At 43.3% G+C, this 19,899-nt stretch overlaps 1 protein-coding gene across 1 annotated transcript in view; it reads right to left on the reverse strand.

Annotated features, from left to right (window-relative positions):
* The window catches only part of LOC124595333 (nuclear cap-binding protein subunit 2), a 41,925-nt gene that overhangs the window by 21,476 nt on the left and 550 nt on the right, over positions 1-19,899 (reverse strand). The gene's annotated exons all lie outside the window — the stretch shown is intronic.

Here is a 19,899-nt window from a genome sequence, read left to right on the forward strand (position 1 = left end):
GAGTAGGTTCAATAATGAATAAAAAAAAATAGGATTGCAGGTAAGCTACTACAAATAGCACAGTGAATGCATAACTGCGGTCAAGATAGACACGAAGCCCAGTAGTATAAGTTTATATGCCAACTAGCTCCGCAGATGACAAAGAGATTAATGAAATGTATGGTGAGATATAAAATAAATTATTCAGGTAGTGAAGGGAGACGAAAATTTAATAGTCGTGGGTGACTGGAATTCGACAGTAGGAAAAGGAAGAGAAGAAAACGTAGTAGGTGAATATGGAATGGAGGTAAGGAATGAAAGAGTAAGCCGCCTGGTAGAATTTTGCACAGAGCGTAACTTAATCATAGCTAGTACTTGGTTCAAGAATCATAAAAGAAGGTTGTATACATGGAAGAGGCCTGAAGATACCAGGTTTCAAATAATTATATAATGGTTAGACAGAGATGTAGAAACCAGGTTTTAAATTGTAAGACATTTCCAGGAGCAGATGTGGACTCTAACCACAATCTATTGGTTATGAACTGTAGATTAAAACTGAAGAAACTGCAAAAAGGTGGGAATTTGAGGAGATGGGACCTGGATAAACTGAATGAACCAGAGTTGTGGAGAGTTTCAGGGAGAGCATTAGGGAATGATTGACAAGAATGGGGGAAAGAAATATAATAGATGAAGAATGGGTACCCTTGAGAGATGAAGTAGTGAAGGCAACAGAGGATCAAGTGGGTAAAAAGACGAGGGCTAGCAGAAATCCTTGGGTAACTGAAGAAATATTGAATTTAATTGATGAAAGGAGAAAACATGCAGTAAATGAAGCAGGCACAAAGGAATACAAACGTCTCAAAAATGAGATCGACAGGAAGTGCAAAATGGCTAAGCAGGGATGGCTAGAGGACAAATGTAAGGAAGTAGAGGCATATCTCATTAGGGGTAAGAGAGATACTGCCTATAGGAAAATTGAAGATACCTCTGGAGAAAAGAGAACCACTTGCATGAATATCAAGAGCTCAGATGAAAAACCAGTTCTAAGCAAAGAACGGAAAGCAGAAAGGTGGAAGGAGTAAATTGAGGGTATATACGAGGTTGATGTACTTGAGGACAATATTATGGAAATGGAAGAGCATATAAATGAAGATGACATGGGAGATATGATACTGCGTGAAGAAATTGACAAAGCACTGAAAGATCTAAGTCAAAACAATGCCCCAGGAGTAGACAACATTCTATTTGAATTACTGATAGCCTTGGGAGAACCAGCCCTGACAAAACTCTACCATCTGGTGAGCAAGATGCATCTGGTGAGCAAGATGCATGAGACTGACAAAATACCCTCAGACTTCAAGAAGAATATAATAATTCCAATCCCATAGAAAGCAGGTGTTGACAGATGTGAAAATTACCAAACTATCAGTTTAACAAGTCACGGCTGCAAAATACTAACACAAATTCTTTACAGACGAATGGAAAAACTGGTAGAAGCCGACCTCGGGGAAGATCAGTTTGGTATCCGTAGAAATGTTGGACCACGTGAGGCAATAGTGACCCTACTACTTATCTTACAAGATAGATTAAGGAAAGACAAACCTATGTTTCTAGCTTTTGTAGACTTAGAGAAAGCTTTTGACAATGTTGACTGGAACTCACTCTCTCTCAAATTCTGAAGATGGCAGGGGTAAAATACAGGGAGCAAAAGGCTATTTACAATTTGTACAGAAACCAGATGGCAGTTGTAAGGGTCAAGGGGCATGAAAGGGAAGCAGTGGTTGGGAAGGGAGTGAGACAGGGTTGTAGCCTCTCCCCGATGTTATTCAATCTGTATATTGAGCAAGCAGTAAAGGAAACAAATGAAAAATTTGGAGTAGGAATTAAAATCCATGGAGAAGAAATAAAAACTTTGAGGTTAGCCGATGACATTTTAACTCTGTAACAGACAGCAAAGGACCTGGAAGAGCAGTTGAACGGAATGGACAGTGTCTTCAAAGGAGGATATGATATGAACAACAACAACAAAAGCAAAATGAAGATAATGGAATGTAGTCGAATTAAATCAGGTGATGCTGAGGGAATTAGATTGGGACATGAGACACTTAAAGTAGTAACTGAGTTTTGCTATTTGGGGAACAATATAACTGATGATGGTCGAAGTAGAGAGGATATAAAATATAGACTGGCAATGGCAAGGAAAGGGTTTCTGAAGAAGAGAAATTTGTTAACATCGAGTGTAGATTTAAATATCAGGAAGTGATTTCTGAAAGTATTTGTGTGGAGTGTAGCCATGTATGGGAGTGAAACATGGACAATAAATAGTTTAGACAAGAAGAGAATAGAAGCTTTCGAAATGTGATGCTGCAGAAGAATGCTGAAGATTAGATGAGTAGACCACATAACTAATGAGGAGTTCTTGAAGAGAACTGGGGAGAAGAGAAGCTTGTGGCACAACTTGACTAGAAGAAGGGATCAGTTGGTAGGACATGTTCTGAGGCATCAAGGGATCACCAGTTTAGTATTGGAGGGCAGTGTGGAGGGTAAAAAATCATAGGCGGAGAACAAGAGATGAATATTCTAAGCATATTCCGAAGAATGTAGGTTGCAGTAGGTACTGGGAGATGGAGAAGCTTGCACAGGATAGAGTAGCATGGAGAGCTGCATCAAACCAGTCTCTGGACAGAAGAACACAAGAACAACAATGTATCTGTAAGACATGCGTGGAGAACATATGGCCCTGCCCTACAACAGTAATCTGCAATTTCAGCCCACACATTAATCTTAAACTGATGCTGATGTGTAGCCTGCACTGTAGCATGCGGATTACGATTGGCATATGTTTGTTGGTTTTGGAAATTTGTTATTATATTTCTTCCAAATGTTGCCCTGTCTCCAAACAAAACTGAAGAGGGAGAGAGAGAGAGAGAGAGAGAGAGAGAGAGAGAGAGAGAGAGAGAGAGAGAGAGAGGATTCGCAGTTTGTGCAATAAGTCATCAACAAAAGTTCTTCCGTGGGGTTGATCGGTGAACATAAGGCGTTGCACATGTTTAAAACCATCAACAAATTCATGAGTTGCTCATGAAGTATCCTCCACACGGAACTTTGAGGTGTAGACATGCCAGGGGGGTGAATTTTAAAATTTTCCCGGCGAATTGACTGTTCAAACAAATTTCGGGCTTGCAACCGGTCGTCGTCCAATACTTCGCACAATATTTCAACTGGGCACCTGCCGGTCACCTTCAGGTGAGCCGTCGCAGACTGGCGAAACCGTCCTCCGTTCCGCAATATATAGCGTACTGTAACTATTCTGCGCATGTGTACGAAAACTTGATCGTTGAAACACACTGCCCGTCAGCAGTGCCCTCGCTGGTGGAATAGCGGAACTCAGTCGCCCTCTGCGTTGCTGTTTGTCATAGCCGTCGACACCCTCTGTTGTCTTTGATTTGAGCAAATCGTGGAGATGATGGGATTCCATGCACTGTCCAGCTGGTAGCTGCTGTCACGGTTTAATAGAGTTTCCGCCAGTCGTATTTCTACGGATTCTTTAATAATGGAGTCCCGGAAAGACGTTGCTGTGGACAAAATCATTGTTTTCTCATACTCCATTGAATGTCCAGTAGAAATACCATGTACAGCAATAATGGACTCGCTTGGCTGCAAAAGGCGGGTGTAACGTTGAAGTTCAGTGGAGCGTTATTTCACGGAGCGTGTGGTTTGATCTATGTAAGCCATACCACATTGGCATGGTATCTTGGAAATTCCGGCCTTTTGTAGTAACAGATTGTCCTTAACACATGAATAAAATCTTCTCAGTTATCAAGCTGTGTCAATTCTAATAAAATTGTCAAACTTTCGACGGCTAACTCCACCACTGTCATCAGGAGTAATACTACTGACTGCCAGGGCTGGCAATATTTCCTGCTTGTATGTCTACGAGAGGGCTGAAACAATGCATGCTAGGGAGGTGAGTTCGGCAGCTCATAGCAGCTCAGGCAAGCCACAGGACCGAGTGACGTAAGGTGGCACGAGAGGCCAGTGCCACATCTGAAACTGCTGCTCGTCCCTCCTTGCAAGTGTTGAGAATCTGTCATTGCTTCCTTTCGACATATAAAGCCCACCCCCCACACCCTACTCAGTGTGTAACCCTGACCTCTGCTGAAATGGTTGCTGTTCATTCTAATCAAGCTGCTTCCTTTGCAACAGATTCCCAGTATGTTGAAGCATGAGCCAAAACTCTCATGTTCTCAAACAGTTTTCTGTGTCAGTTTTTGAGGCAATGCTCAGCTATTGGTGACCTGTCGAGCTTCCTTTGCTTAATATGTCTCTTGTGCTCGGTACAGCACTCTGCAACTGTGTGAATTGTCTGGCCTAAATAGAAGCTGCTGCACTTGCAAGGGACACAATACACACTAGGCACATGAAGAGGTATGTCGCCTTAACAGTGTGCAACAAACCTTTTATCTGGGGGAGGGCCAGAACACTAGCGTCAGAACGCATGTCTCTGCAGTACACGACCTAACTTGCTGCTCGTTGCCCCACAGTTTGGCAGGAAAGCTGCCACTTGGCTTCTTCTGCCAATTCACAAGGCATCCTTCTTTGGAGACACCAGAAAGCATTTGCAATGTCTCTTTTGCTGCAGCCACTTTCCCTTAACATGTGCCTCAAGTGCTGCAATTCAGACTGTAGGTGGTGGCCATCAGAAATAGCTTCGGCTCTGTGTATAAACATGTTCAGGACTACTTTCTAGTGGACAGGGAGGTGAAAACTACCAGCGTTCAAATATCGATCAAGATATGTTGGTTTCTTGCACACTGAATGACCAAGCCGGCCTCTTGCCTTCCACTCAACTAAAGCATCTAAGAACAGTAGCGTGCCTCTTTCTCCATCTTAGTGGTAAACTTAATCTTGGGATGGACACCATTCATATGATCCACGAACTGCTGCAGTGAATTTTCACAGTGAGGCCATGTCAGGGAGGTGTCATTGATGTACCTAAGAAAGCAAGATGGATGCAACACCACAAAGTTCAGAGCCTGCTTGTGAAGGTGCTCCAGGAAGAAATTCGTGACTGCAGGAGAAAGTGGTGAGCCCATTGCTGTGCCACCCATCATTTAATAATATTCATTGCAGTACAAGAAGCATGTTATCGTTAGAACATGAGAGAACAACTTGATTCCAGGTGGGAACTGTTGGGTCAAAAGATACAGCGTGTTTTGTACTGGCACCCCCATAAAAAGTGACACCACGTCCAGAGTAACTATTACATAATTTTGACCTATTTTTTTTTTCTTGAGTGTTTCAACAAATGTCTGCAAGTGTACAACATGTTGTTCACAATGACCTGATTTTGGTGCTAATAATCCTGCTAGATATTTTGCCAGCCTGTAGGTGGGTGAGCTGATTGCACTAACAATGGGCCTAAGATGAACATGTCCCTTATGTATATTGGCAGTCCATAAAGCCTGGGAGGTTTGGCAGTGTGAGGCATTAATTTCTTCACCACTTCATCTGGTAAACCAGATTTTTTTTAATAACTTCCCTGTCTTCCTGATTATGGCCTGTGCCGGATCGCGGCTGAGCTTCTGGCATGTGTCATCACTGTTGGTTTGTGGGATTCAAGGGACCAGACTACTAGGGCCATTGGTCCCTTTTTCCACGAACTTTAAAGACCCACAAAGAATAAGAACAAATAATGGAGATGACACAGGACAAGAAAGAGACAGACAGAGACCAGAAAAAAGGAATTAAAATCACACCAAGTGTGACAGTGGTTGGCCAACCATAGGGAAAAAAAAAGGAAAAGCCAACCACCATGAAACACACTACAAACCCCAGTCTAAAATCATAGGCCAAAGGCCAGACTCAACACAAAAAAAGACAAACACTTAGATCAAGCGATAAAAATCCCCTGCACAAACAAAACTCAAAACTAAATCTGCCATTGCAACGTCATCTGATAAAAGTGCAGGAAGCGTATCAGGCAGCGCTAAGGTCTGCCTGAACAAAGTTAAAAGCGGGCAGTCCAACAAGATGTGGGCCACTGTCAAAGCTGACCTGCAGTGACATAAATGTGGGTCCTCGCGGCACAATAAATAGCTGTGTGTTATCCAGATGTGGGCAATGCGCAGTCGGCAGAGGACAACAAAGTCCTTGTGAGAGACCCGCAAGGAGGAGTACCAAGCACCGGTAGCCTCCTTGATGGCCCAAAGTTTGTTGGGTGAAGGCAGGGTGCACCATTCTTCAGACCAGGTGCGAAGTACCTTCTGCCGCAAAACTGACCCGAGGTCACTCTCCGAAAGGCCAATATCCAAGGCCGGTGCACCGACAGTCGGTTTGGTCAGCATGTCAACACGTTCATTTCCTGGGGTGCCGACATGACCCGGGGTCCACACAAAGACCACAGAGTGGCCGCTAAACACTGGTCGACAGCTCGTAAACTGCTCAGAGAGTCAATACAGATAACGAAGGACTCACGTGAGCAGGAGCAGATATACTCTAGGGCACGAAAGATGGCGACCAGCTCAACAGTAAAAACACTGCTGCCAGCCACCAACGAGTTTTGCTTATAATGAGCCCCTAGAGTAAGAGCATAACCAACATGAGCAGCAACCATCGAACCATCAGTATAGACAACGTCAGAGCCTTGAAACGCAGCAAGGATTGAAAGAAAGCGGCGGCAGAGGGCCTCAGGAGGGACTGAGTCCTTCGGGCCCTGCGCCAAATTGAGCCGAAAGCATGGGCAGGGCAAACACCAGGTGGGTATACACAGAGGGGCCCGGAAAAGAGGTGGAAGAGGGAAAACCTCAAGCCCAGAGAGAAGAGCTCTGACGCGAACCGCGATCATACACCCTGATCGGGGCCGCCGTTCCGGAAGATGGACGACTGACTGAGGGAATAGGAGATGATAATTGGGATGCCCGGGCAAGCTACAAACATGTGCAGCATAAACGGCCAGTAATTGTTGGCGACAGAATCGCAATGGAGGGACACCAGCCTCCATAAGTATGTTGTTGACAGGGCTTGTCTGGAAAGCTCCAGTGGCGAATCAGATCCCACTGTGAAGGATGGGGTCAAGCAACCGCAATGCGGAAGGTGATGCCGAACTGTAAGCCAGGCTCCCATAATCTAGACGGGAATTAATGCCTGGTACAGCCATAGAAGGGTAGACCGATTGGCACCCCAGCTGGTGTGACTCATGCAACAAAGAGCGTTAGATGCTGCCAGCACGTTTGTTTAAGCTGCCCAATATGAGGGAGCCAAGTCAACCGGGTATCAAAAACCAATCCCAAAAACCGATGCGTCTCCACCACAGCAAGAGATTTGCCATCAAGATAAAGCCATGGCTCAGGGTGAACAGTGTGATGCCAGCAGAAATGCATAACACACGTCTTGGCAGGCGAAAACTGGAAGCCATGAGCTACAGCCCAAGACTGCACCTTGTGCATGGCGTCCTGCAGCTGCCATTCAGCAGCTGCAATGCCAGTGGAGCTAAAGTATAGGAAGAAGTCGTTAGCATACAAGGAAGCTGAGACAGACATTCCCACCACCGCAGCGAGCCCATAATTGCAATTAAAAGGAGGCAGACACTTTAGACAGATTTTTGCAGTACCCCATTCTCCTGAACTCGGGAGGAACTATGGAAGGCCACAAACTGCACACAGAAGGAACGAAGTGACAGAAAATTTTGTATGAAAATCGGGAGCAGACCCCGAAAACGCCATCCATGAAGCGTAGAGAGGATGTGATGTTGCCATGTCATATCGTATGCCTTCCAAAACCAGATGCTGATGGTGGGCAAAGGCCATATGGATGGCAGACCCCAGGCAAACCAGATTATCACTGGCAGAGCAGCTCTTACGAAACCAACCTTGAGACAGAGCCATAAGGCCCTGAGACTCAAGTAGCCAACTCAACCTCTGGCTCACCATGCATTTGAGCAACTTGCAAAGAGCGTTGTTGAGGCTAATGGGGCAGTAGCTGTCCACCTGCAGTGGGTTCTTGCCAGGTTTCAACATGGGGATTACGATGCTTTACAGCCATTGAAACGGGAACTCACCCTCAACCCAGATACAGTTGAAAAGGTCTACGAGGCGTTGCTGGCAGTCCACCGAGAGGTGTTTGAGTATCTGACAGTGGATGTGATCTGGCCCGGGAGCCGTATCAGGGGAAGTGGCTATAGGGCACTTTGAAATTCCCCCTCACTGAAAGGAGCATTGTATGATTCAGGGTGGCACATGTGAAATGAAAGGCTCCAACGTTCCAACCACTCTTTCAGGGAGCGGAAGGCCGGTGGGTAATTCGCAGAAGCGGAACTCTGAGCAAAATGCTCCGCTAAGCAGTTTGCACTTGTGTCGAAGTCAGTACAGACTGCTCCATTCAGTGAAAGCACAGGTACGCTAACGGAGGTCCGATAGCCATAGAGTCGACTAATCTTGCCCCAAACATGCAATGGAGAGGTGTGGAGGCCAATGGTGGAGACATACCTTTCCCAGCACTCCTGTTTGCGTTGGCGAACGAGGCGGCGGGCTCGCACACATAGCCATTTAAAGGCAATGAGGCGTGCCAATGAGGGATGCCAGTTGTGACGCTGGGGTTCCCGCCTGCAATCTTTAATCGACTCAGTGATCTCGGGCGACCACCTAGGCACAGTCCTCCACCGAGGGGACTCAGAAGAACAGGGAATGGCAGATTCTGCGGCAGTAACGATGCCGGTGGTGACCAAGTGAAACACTGCATCAATGGCATCATTGGAAAGTGGCTCAATAGTGGCAATGGAGGTGAACAAGTCCCAGTCAGCCTTATTTATAGCCCATCTGCAGGGCACCCGGGAGAGTGACGCTGTGGCAGTGACATAAAGAGTGGAAAGTGATCACTACCGCACGAGTCGTCATGCACACTCCACTGGACAGATGATAATAGGCTAGGGCTGCAGATCAAAAGGTCGATGGCTGAGTACATGCCATGCGCCACACTGAAATGTGCGAAGGCACCAGTATTTAAAAGAGAAAGGTCGAGCTGTGCCAATACTTGCTCAATGATGCTGCCTCGACTAGTTGCCAATGATCCACCCAACAGAGGGTTATGGGCATTGAAGTCACCCAGTAACAGAAAAGGTGGCGGCAATTGGGTTATCAGCGCAGCCAGGACATACTGTGGGACATCATCATCCAGCGGAAGCTAGATACTGCAGACAGTAACAGCCTGAGGCATACACACCCAAACAGCGACAGCCTCTAAAGGTGTTTGTAGAGGGACAGACTTGCTGTAGAGAGAGTGAAGGATGTAGATGCAGATGTCACCAGATACCCTCTCATAAACTGCCCGGTTCTTATAATAACCCCGATAGCCATGGAGGGCAGGGGTTCGTGTGAAGGGACTGAGGAGGCAGATTAGGCCGCTGGATCATCTGCTGCCACCGACTGAGTACCGACGGAAGCAACATCCATCATGTCTGAGAGATCTAGGTCCTCAGCGGATGCCAGAATCTCCACCCCATCCTCAGACGCAGAGCTTGCAGACAGTGGTGGAGTGGGTGCCACTGCAATTTTCTTGGTCTTAGGGGTCTTCAATTTCGATTTCTCATGCTGTTACTTTGGTTGCCCTTTCTGTTAGGGCTTCTTTGATTCAGTCTCCGGGACTGAAGAGGACCAAGAAGCCCTACGACCAGCTACCTGGGGCTTCTTCAGCCCCTGGCAGGTTGTCTGGTTTGCCACTGATAGGAACCTGGGAAGGGAGTGACCCAAGGGGGCCCTTCCTAGCGAGAGAAACCGAAGAAGACTTACGCTTCTCTGGCTTAGAAGCGGGGACTGGTGTCCCCGAAGGTTTGAGGGGGGGGGGGGGGGGGGGGGGGGAAGGGGGGCGGGGGTGCTGCTCCCAGGGTAGTAGGTGCGGCAGCAACAGGGAGGGAAGTGCCCCCCCACCATCAAGGGGGCAGGTGTGGTCCTTCAGCTCCGAGAGCTGACTGTATGTAGTGCAACGGATGGAGCAGTCGTGGCATAAGATGACATCACACACATGGGATGATGCCGTTCAAATTTACGTTTATCCTCAGTGTAGGTCTGTCGGTCCAGGGTCTTGTATTCCATTATTTTCCGTCCCTTCTGTAGAATCTTACAGTACGGCTACCAAGGGGGATGGTACTCTCCGCAGCTGACACAGATGGGAGGCGGGGCACATGGATTATTGGGATTGGACGGACAACCACAATCGCGACAAATGAGGCTGGAAGCACAGTGGGAAGACATATGGCCAAACTTCCAACACTTGAAGCACCGCATCGGGGAAGGGATATATGGCTTGACATCACAGTGGTAGACTAACACCTTCACCTTCTCGGGTAATGTGTCACCCTCGAATGCCAAGATGAAGGCACCAGTGGCAACCTGATTATCCCTCGGACCCCCGTGGACGCACCGGACGAAATGGACACCTCGTCGCTCTAAGCTGGTGCGCAGCTCGTCATCGGACTGTAAAATAAGATCCCTGTGGACGATAATGCCCTGGACCACATTTAAGCTTTTATGGGGCGTGATAGTAACAGAAACATCCCCTAGCTTCTTACAAGAGAGTAATGCCCGTAACTGGGCAGAGGATGTTGTTTTTATCAAGACTGAACCGGACCAAATTTCTGACAACCCTCCACCTCCCCAAACTTGTGCTCTAAATGCTCTACAAAGAACTGAGGCTTAATGGACACAAATGACTCCCCATCAGCTCTCGTACAGACTAGATACCGGGGCAAATACATCTTGCTGTCATTCACAGCCTTTCGTTCCTCCCATGGGCCAGGGAGGGGAACACTTTGGGGTCATACATGTTTGCATTAAAGTGAGCCCTCGAACGCATAGAGACTGCTGGTGGCTGGCCACCAGCAAGAGAAGATGTGCCACTCTTCATTGCGTGTCATCCACCTTGATACCACCTACTATGACCATGGGCCCTCCCCACGGGTGCCACCCAGCCACAGCAAGGGCCACCTGGCAGGATGGCCATCACATAAGGGCCAAAACGTTTGAGACTCCTTTTAGTCACCTCTTACAACAGGCAGGAATACCACAGGCCTATTCTTACCCCTGAACACACAGGGGGCCATGCGTCATTTTCTTCACCTTCTCACCTTCAACTGGTAGTCTTCAGGCATTTCCTTTGCTGTCTGGCAAGACAACCAAGTTCTCATTCCCAAACACAAAGCTGGTTAATACACTAATGGCTATTAAAATTGCGACACCAAGAAGAATTGCAGATGATAAATGGGTATTCATTGGACAAATATATTATACTAGAAGTGACATGTGATTACATTTTCACACAATTTGGGTGCATAGATCCTGAGAAATCAGTACCCAGAACAACCACCTCTGACTGTAATAACGGCGTTGATATGCCTGGGCATTGAGTCAAACAGAGCTTGGATGGCGTTTACAGGTACAGCTGTCCATGCAGCTTCAACACGATACCACAGTTCATGAAGAGTAGTGCCTGGCGTATTGTGATGAACCAGTTGCTCGGGCACCATTGACCAGACGCTTTCAATTGGTGAGAGATCTGGAGAATGTGTTGGCCAGGGCAGCAGTTGAACATTTTCTGTATCCAGAGAGGCCCATACAGGACCTGCAACATGCGGTCGTGCATTATCCTGCTGAAATGTAGGGTTTCGCAGGGATCGAATGAAGGGTAGAGCCACGGGTCGTAACACATCTGAAATGTAACGTCCACTGTTCAAAGTGCCATCAATACGAACAAGAGGTGACCGAGACGTCTAACCAATGGCAGCCCATACCATCACACCAGGTGATACCCCAGTATGGCAATGACGAATACATGCTTCTAATGTGCGTCCACCGCAATGTCGCCAAACACAGATGCGACCATCATGATGCTGTAAACAGAACCTGGATTCATCTGGAAAAAAAATGACGTTTTGCCATTCGTGCACCCAGGTTCGACACTGAGTACACCACCGCAGGCACTCCTGTCTGTGATGCAGCATCAAGGGTAACTGCAGCCATGGTCTCCAAGCTGATAGTCCATGTTGCTGCAAACGTCATCGAACTGTTCGTGCAGATGGTTGTTGTCTTGCAAACGTCCCCATCTGTTGACTCACAGATCAAGACGTGGCTGCATGATCCGCTACAGCCATATGGATAAGATGTCTGTCATCTCAACTGTTAGTGATACGAAGCCATCGGGATCCAGCACCCTCCTGAACCCACTGATGCCATATTCTGCTAACAGTCATTGGATCTCGACCAACGCGAGCAGCAATGTCGCGATACTATAAACCGCAATTGCGATAGGCTACAATCCGACCTTTATCAAAGTCGGAAATGTGATGGTACGCATTTCTCCTCCTTACATGAGGCATCACAACAACGTTTCACCAGGCAAAGCCAGTCAACTGCTGTTTGTGTATGAGAAATCGGTTGGAAACTTTCCTCATGTCAGCACGTTGTAGGTGTCGTCACCAGCACCAACCTTGTATGAATGTTCTGAAAAGCTAATCATTTGCATATCACAGCATCTTCTTCCTGTCGGTTAAATTTCGTGTCTGTAGCACGTCATCTTCGTGGTGTAGCAATTTTAATGGCCAGTAGTGTATTTGATTTTGGTGACTTAGCTTTCGACAATATATGGCTGGTGGTCTTCAGCTGTGTTGTCCAAGAGATGCCAAATGCACTGCTCTATTTCACTTATAATCTCCAAATGCCATGGGACTGGTGAAAAATTAAGGCCTTTACACAGTGCTGCCCGAGCTGTCATCCAGTTATTGTTTGGAGAGATTAACAACTGTTCTGTGGGCCTTATCATTCTCCATGTCAGTTCCTATGGGAGCTAAGCGGTCAAACTAGTTACATTTCTTTGATGTTTTCTTCCACAAACTAGCATGCTGTTGTTCTGTTGTGGCTACGTCTATCCACTCTCAGTCGAATAGCGACAAAGTTGATGACAAAAATGGATGACTATCAAATGCTTTCTCGCAGGCTTTAATTTTTTCATCAGTCCTGCAACGTCTGCCAATTTTGGAAATTATTAGTGACACAGAGCAGTCCATTCTGTATCCCTCACACAACAAACCTGAGGGCGTCAGACTAACCGACAGCCATATACTGTTGAAAACTACACCACCAAAATCAAATATAAGCCACCTTATTGCGTGAGAATGAGGACTCAGTTGTCTTACCAGCTGACAAAGGAAATGCCACCATAGTTCTGTGTAGACTATCACCTCACAGAGCTACATTTATTAGAAAACGATGCATACAGAAAGCTTAGTTGTTATCCAACACAGGCCATAGTCAGCATGACAGTGAAGTCATTAAAGGAATCAGGTTTATGAGATGAAGTGGTGGAGAAATTAACACCTCACACCTCCCATGCTTTAAGGACTGTCGAAGAGACATAAGGAATACATTTCTCTCATGCCCATTGTTAGTGCAATCAGCTAGTCCAACTACAGACTGGCAAACCATCTTGCAGGATTATTAGCACCAAAATAGGGCCATTTTCAAGACCCATCTTGTAAACTCACAGACATTTGTTGAAATGCTCAATAAAATGAAAATACGTCAAAACAATATAATGGGTAATCTGGACGTGGTGTCACTTTTTATGGGGTGCCAGCACAATACACGCTTGATCTTTTGGCCCAACAATTCCCACCTGGAATCACCAAGTTGTTCCATCATGACAGTATTAGCAAATTATTCAGCTGAAGCAGAAAAGAATTATTCAGTTGTATAATGTAACAAACTTTCCGACCCTTCATTTGCTTTATAGATGTATATTGCTTGAAATTAATTTGTAAATAACTACACTTGTATTTTTATTGACATCAATGCAGGTTTCACTAATTGCATTTTGCATTTACTCAATGTCACATTTTGGCAAATACACTATGTATGAAAAGTACAACTTAATAACTTTGAGCAATGTTTTTACTCATTTAGTAGTAGCAGTAGCAGCTTTATTCGTAGATCTCTTTTTACATGGATATTTATAAAAAACCTTATTAAATAATGCAATGCCACACTTTTCACTCATATCTCACTATCAGTCACTGCACACATTATATACACATTTTTTCACAACACACACACACACACACACACACACACACACACACACACTGGTGATCTCTGCGTCATTTTCTGTACCGCAACTTCCCATTTGCAATGCTGAAAAACCGAGTCAGCATCCATCTACAACGAGTGAGATTTTGAACTCAGAAAGAGGAAGAGGTGTTAGTATTGTACTATGCAAAGCCTGGGGATAAGTATTTATAGAAAAGGAAAAAAGAAGGAAAAAACATAGTGTGAAGGTGTTATGTGGAATGTTGGATGTTTTATAATCATTATTGTTATTTATTTATATGACCTTTTTTACCAAACCCCTACTCTGTTTTGTCTGAATAATTCTTCACTGTATAAAATGTATTTCATAACAGGTACTTTTTAGCTGTCTTTTTAAATATGTGTATTTTTTTGCAATTTCTTTAATCTCTATTGGTAATTTATTGTACAGTTTTATTCCTTGGTAGAAAATACTGTTTTGAGTTTTATGTTTATTTTTTTCTTGGTAAATGTAATCCGAGTTTAGTTCTTGTTTGTGCAGTAATTACCTACGTTATTTTTGATGTGTACAACTGACTGGTAAATGTATTCACCTGGAGCACTTAAAATCCCCAGTGTTTTGAACAGATCTTTACAGTGAGCTCAACTACTAATTTTGGTTATTATTCTTTCGGCTCTTTTTTTGGAGTTTGAGAATTGTGATCATATTTTGTGCATTTGTTCCCTAAAAAAGTATGCCATAGCTAAGAATTGAATGTACATATGAATAGCACACAAATAAAAGACACTACATGTTAAACACTGATGATAGGATTCTAAGGGCATAACATACTGATAACATTCTGTTTACAAGTACCTTTGTGTGTTCACACCAATTCAACTGAGAATCAATATTCATTCCTAGAAATTTTGTACTTTTTGCCATCTATAGGGGTGCCATCTACATTTAACATTGTCAGTTTTCCTTTCCAAACTGAAATTCATGGCATTAGTTTTCTTTATGTTCAATGTCACTTTATTGCTATTTTGATTCTGATATGTTTTTTACTAAATGTTTAGATCTATTTGAAATATGTGTTACCTCTACTGCCAGGTATGATCCAAACCAGTCATTAACTACCCCTCTTATTCCTAATACTTCTAATTTATTTAATAGAGTCTTGTGGTCGATTGTATCAAAGGCCTTAGAAAGATCCAAAAATATGCCTGTGACACTCATCTTTATCAAGAGCATCAAGTAAAACTTTTGTGAATTCTGCTATGGCTGACTCAGCATTTTTGCCACTTCGGAAACCAAACTGTTATTCGCTTAAAGGATTGTATTTATTTTTGAGAATGGTGACAGCAGGGAAGTGGGCCAGTAACTTTCTATGTCTTCTTCATTACCTTTTTTAAGCAAAGGTACAACTCTTGCCTGTTTTAACTGCTCTGGAAATATTCCTGATGTGAAGGATTCATTTATTATATTTGTTAAGGGTCCTTGTACAATCTCTAAGCATTGTTTCAGTACATACATTGGCACCTCATCTAAACCTACTGATTTCTTATTTTTTAGTTTTTGAACAGTTTTATTGACTTCATTCTATGTGGTTGGAAGTAACATCATTGTATTTAGTGTAACATTATTTACAAGGGTTATATTTGTTTTGGGGAATTTTTGCTGTAACTTCGCTGCAATACTTGAAAAATGCTCATTTACATAGTTTGCTAAGTATTGTGGATCATTTATTACCTTATCCCCCACCCTTAGCAGTATGTTGTTTTGCATTTGTTTGCCTCTCTCTGTTTCCTTTTTTCTAATATCTCAGACTGCTTTGCTTTTATTCTCTGCATTATATATTATTTTGTCATTAAATGACTTTTTTGCAGCAATCAGCACCTTCCTATAGATCTTTTTGTATCTATGATAGAAAATTAAGAGTTCTGGATCATTGCGACTTTTTTTTTATGGAACTAAGTTATTTAAGTGTTTGGGAGGACTTCTCAATACCTGCTGTTATCTACCTGTTCTTGTGATATGTTGATACAGACATGCATACTTTTGGAAATGCCTTTTCAAAGTTCAATTTAAATAATGTGGAGAATTTTGAGAATTTCATTTTCACATTGGTTTCCTTATACACTTCATCCCAGCTTTTTTTTTTATTATTTTATTTTGCTAGTTCTTATGAAAATCTTTTATTTTGATTTCTAATAGATGTCGTTTATAGGCTTGTAGTTTAGGGAATGACTCGATGCCTGATTTTACTGTTGTTATTTCACAGAGATGGTCTGAGATCTTCTGCAGCTACATCACATTTTTCACTGTCCATATTCGTGGCCACATCGTCAATTACTGATGCAGTCATTGGAGTAACCCTTGTTGCACTATTGACCAATAGGCACATGCAAAAACTTTGAAGGATATTTATGACAGTGCTCCTGGTGGGACTTTATCTAGGACATCTGTTAAGTTATTGAAAAAAGTGTGCACACTACCACTGGGAGATCTATACACACACAAAATGATTAATTTCTTGGTGATATCACGCCCTGTCAATTCAATAGCTGATATCTCAAAGTGTTTGTCTTCCCTTACTGTGCTGAGGTCATGTCTTGATTTGAACTGTGTTCCTTTTCTGATATAAATGCATGATCCTCCACCCTTTGAAGCAGTTCTGCAATAAGAGTTTGCCCTTTTCTACAATGATAATACTACATGTTGGATTTCCGTGTGTCTACACCAGTGCTCAGTAACACAAACTACTGTGCAGTTCAAAGATTTGAGCTCAACTTCTAATAGTTGTATTTTACTTTTTACTGTTTGCATATTTTGATGGAGGATTGTTAAGTCTGTGAAATGCCCCATGTAACTCTTTCCAATGGTTTGTTTTCCTTTGTGACATCTGGTATGTGTGATATCTGAAGTGTCAAAATCTATGTTGTGATTTTTTGTTTCAGTATTTTTTAAACTGCTGGAGACACTCTTTCGGCAGGGGAACCTGTTGTCTGGATTCATCCTAAAAAAGACCTACTTTTCCTACCTATGACAACAGGTATTTGACCATGTGAGGCCAAATATCCACCCCCTACACTTTTATGAATCGGCTGTGCCAATCTTCTCTTCCCAGCTCTGTTTAGGTGTAGGCCATGCCTAGTGAAATCTCATTTGTAGATAGTCCCGATGGGCACCAGAGAAACATGAGCAAAGTTGGCTGTCCTCAGAGCTATCCCTAACCCCACATTGATTCGCCTCATAGCTCCATTAAGGTGATTGACCACAATCATGATGCTGGAACAGCTCACCCAATTGTACATTGGTGCCATGAGTCAGGGAAGCTATCTTGTCGAGGTCACCACCTATGTCATATGACCCATCCCTGTCCAAACTGTTTCCCACCCCATCCACTATCACTACATGGTTCTTTTTTGTAAAGGCCTTACATAAAGACCCTAAGTCCTCTACCACATGACTTAGCCCCTTTGGCTTGAAGATACTGGTGGCCCGGTACGCTGCCCCTAAACTATCCTGTAACTGAGGGCATACACCGTGCCCATGGCTACTACCTAGCAGCAGCACTTTCTTCTTCCAAACACTTTGTACATTCCTAGGCTTCTTGGCCTCAGTTGAAGTGTGCTGCACAGTTCCTGCTCCTCGTTCTACCTGAGGCTCTTCTCCACTTAACTCTGGCAGTGGTAGATATCTGTTTTTGGTGTTGTTGATAAAACTGTCAGATCGTGTTCTCTTTCTTCCTGTCCTCCTAACAGCTGCCATTTCCTAACCACCCCCCCCCCCCCTATCTCCCTTGATCATTATCAGTTCCTTCCTTGCTCCCTCTAACTGGCCCTGAACGGCACAGATTTTCCTTTCCTGTAACCCAAGCAAAATGTTTCTACTGCATACTCTGCAGTTCCAGGAGAGAGCCTCTTCTGTTCTCTCAACATTTATTTCTGGGACAATGTTGGACATTCTACCAAACATGAAAAAATGCAGGTGTTTACGAACGTAAACTGTCACTATCATGTCCCCTCCCAACAAATCACAACACATGCCTAATGATGTCATATCACCATATGCATTTCTCAATTACATGTATCTAACCACAGTCAGTCCGGTAATAGTAATGTAGAGCCACCAAAACTGTAATACAGATTTTATGAATTTACCTTGCGCTTATAGTTTATTACAGCTCGGTTTGTTACCATCAATATCTCAGTGGGGAAGGTGGGGGGGGGGGGCAACACTATAACACTTGAACTTGACAATCTTGTGTCTTTAGAGTGTGTAATAGGTCTGTATATGTAAAACTACACAGTACAGTAGTGGCAGTATACATTCGAAGTATTCTTATAAAACAAAATGCTGTTTTCAACATAAGAACCAAAAATGTACTAACATATGTATCCAACTTGCAGAATAACCACAGAAGTTGCATTAAAAATAAAAGCAAAATGCATCTGGTATAATTCTCTTTAATTAAACTGCATTATGCTCAAGACAGATAACCAATACTAGGCCCTAACTGACAGATAAATGTGTTTTGAGTCATTTTTCCTATAATATTACAACAGCATTGGTTTAGAAAGCATTGTAAAACGATTAGTGTATTTTTTCCAGTAACTTCTCATTTAATTTTCCACCAAACCAGAGCATCAACAATACCCAAATTTTCAGCAGAGTTGTCAATCTAAACTCAAACTCATCAAGCAGGAAATAAAATTTCTAGGCATTAGTGTGGCCAATTCGAGAGTTCTGGAAAAACAGACAGATTTTTCATATGCTGAGGGGAAATGTTCAGATAGCATGTTGTGAGTAGCCCTACTTGACAAATGTGATACATTTCAAGTAAAAGATTTAGCTGCTGTAAAAAATGCAACAAACATAGGTTCATCAAGAAACATAACTGCTACTCTGAGAGAACAACATACTAAGAGTGAGTGCAAAAGTGAATGGAAGTCTTAGTGTAAGCACCATAACTTAAAGAACTATAAAAATTTATGTGATTGAGCACATTCATTCTCTTTTTAACATTGAGAGCCTAGGAGAAAACTGGTTCTAAAACTTTAAGAAACACCATGACCCGACAGTGAAGAGATCACAGCCCTTACAGGAAGCCTGAGGTAACGTTACAAAAGATTCATTCATAATCTGGTGAAAGGTGAAATGGAGCAAATTTGTATGACGGATTTTTACAATTTCGACAAGACCAGTTTTTGCCTAGATAATGCTAAACAAAAAGAAAGATCTGATGGAAGTTTAAATGACGTTTTTAATATGCTTCAGCGAGACTATGTAGCGGTTGCCGTTGAAAAACAAGTGGAAGTTGTTGCAAAATCATCCCTGTTTTTTGTGGGTAAATCAGAGTCAATTGACCCCTTTCACATTAAAGCCACTAACGTGAAATAACCACTGTAATGAAAAAAAAAGAATCACAAACAGCACTTTAAAGCACGGAAATGTGTAGGCTAAATTGTATTTTGAAATACTATTTCTTTTAAAGGTTCTCATACCTTTTAAAGCGGACTGTTTCGTAACTCTGCCTGAAGCCCAAATGCAGTGCACATTTTGTCTTGCACTTCCCTGGGGAATCTTAAGTCATTCTAAATAAGCTGTCTGAAAATTACCCTGTGAATGTCAGATTTACCCTGTCCTTAGGGCAATTTCCAAGCAGATTTTTTATTTAACATCCAGCGGGAGACAGTAGTGCGACATTTTCTCTTGATAGTGATTAGTCATCAGATGACATGACACTAAGATAGTATTAAAAAACAACAGGAACAGAACTAGAGAAAAAAATCAGTTTCATCTGAAATTTAACCCTGGCTACCACTCAACTTTACGAGATCCTACATCAATAGTACATACGTT

The sequence above is a fragment of the Schistocerca americana genome, chromosome 2 (genome assembly GCF_021461395.2).
Source record: "Schistocerca americana isolate TAMUIC-IGC-003095 chromosome 2, iqSchAmer2.1, whole genome shotgun sequence".
In the NCBI taxonomy this organism is placed as follows: domain Eukaryota; kingdom Metazoa; phylum Arthropoda; class Insecta; order Orthoptera; family Acrididae; genus Schistocerca; species Schistocerca americana.